We start from the raw sequence: 1,756 nt of genomic DNA on the forward strand, positions 1-1,756 counted from the left end.
TTGAGACGTCGGGAGACGAGATGAGAGTGGCAATGGCGGGCCGGGACGAGGTGAACACCGCAGGCCGAGACAAGACGAAGGTCGCGGACAACACCTCGATCCCAACTTTGACCCTGGGAAAACTTATGGAGGAGCCACGTTATCCGCCTTGACTCCCCGCATCACTCCCCATTCAAAATATTAATTTGTTATCTAAACAAATTTTAAAATATTAAATAGGATAATTTCAATGTGGATAAAAATTTAGTGTTTTAACTTTTATTTAGTGAGATATATTTCTCTCTTCGATCTATTTACTACGGTAGGTGGTAAACTCACTTTAAAGTTTTTCATACACTCGGGATTCGAAAACGCAGCTAACCGTGTAAGAAATTCATCTTTCACGTTCAAACTACTGGGACCATTGGATCATTATATATATGGACTATCGTTTACACTTCCAAATTTATCCTATTATTTAGTGGAAAATTTTTGTGAGATACAGATCATTTCCAAAATTAATTAGATCTTAAAATTTGAATACCTAGATTATAAAAAAAAAATATCATTTAATAATTCAGTTTCAACCTAAAATTTTATTTATTTAATTAAAATGAATAATCATTTAAAATACATTATCATTATATCATATCAGATTAGAGGCAGGAGGTGAAAAGATGTTCTTAAACTATGACCTCGCTGTCAGCAAAGCAAACGTATATAGAAAAATTATAATTTATTAAAGATTTTGTATCGGGTTGATTCTGACTCAATTTTTGATTTTGTGTTGGATTTAAATTCAGTCTCAACTATCTCCTCTTTTATTGATAGAGCTAGGAAGTTCGTATTTGCTTTGAGTCTTCTGGGAGGACTCATTCCAGGTGGCGTTCAATACTTTCTTTTTAGTTTTATGCTCCTTTTGGTTAGTTCATTCGGCCATGAAGTATCCTTTTTTATTGCAATCGTAGTACATGACTTCGACCTTGTTAATTGGAGTTTAATTTGATCTAGCTTTCTGGATCACATTCTTCATTTCAGACATTCTGAATCCTTTTATCTTCTTGAACATCTTTCGAACTAGGTTGACTAGTTCAGTAGCAACCTCGTCGTTGCTTTTAGAATTCGATGAATCTTCGGATTCGGCCTCGATTCGACGTCGTGTCTTGCGATCTTTCACTTGTCCTGCAAAAAGTGCAATCCCTTTCTCGACTGGATTGACGTTATAAGTTTGTTCATGCAACTCGAATTCCGAAAACAATTCATTTAACTTGATATTAGAAAAGTCCCTAGAGACCTTATATGCGTCAACCATTGAAGCTCATAAAGTATTCTTCGGAAATGCTTTCAAAGCATACCTGATGACATCTCGAATCTCTATCGATTGTCCTATAGTGTAGAGTCCATTAAGTAAGTCCTAAATCCGTGCGTGCAGTCCACTTGTGGATTCATCTTCCTGCATTTTGATATTATATAGTTTATTTAGGAGAAGGTCACATTTATTTATTTTCATGTCGAATGTTTCCTCATGCAGCTCAATGAGCTTGTCCCATAAGTCTTTAGCATTTATAAAGGGATCAACTCGGTTGAGATCTTCTTTTGTGAGGCCGCATTTAAGTGTCTAGGTTGCTTTCGCGTCAGCCTCGATCTTGCGCTTTATCGTAGAGTCCCACTTCTCGCATGGCTGTGGGATGCTGTCGGCGTCGATTGGAAGTGTGAACTCAGTCTGGATCACAATCTACATTTCCACTGTGTCTTGAGGTGGTAGTTAATCCTCTCC

Source organism: Curcuma longa, chromosome 19 (genome assembly GCF_044706935.1).
Source record: "Curcuma longa cultivar G26 ecotype Majalengka, Jawa Barat chromosome 19, ITB_CL_G26_1.1, whole genome shotgun sequence".
In the NCBI taxonomy this organism is placed as follows: domain Eukaryota; kingdom Viridiplantae; phylum Streptophyta; class Magnoliopsida; order Zingiberales; family Zingiberaceae; genus Curcuma; species Curcuma longa.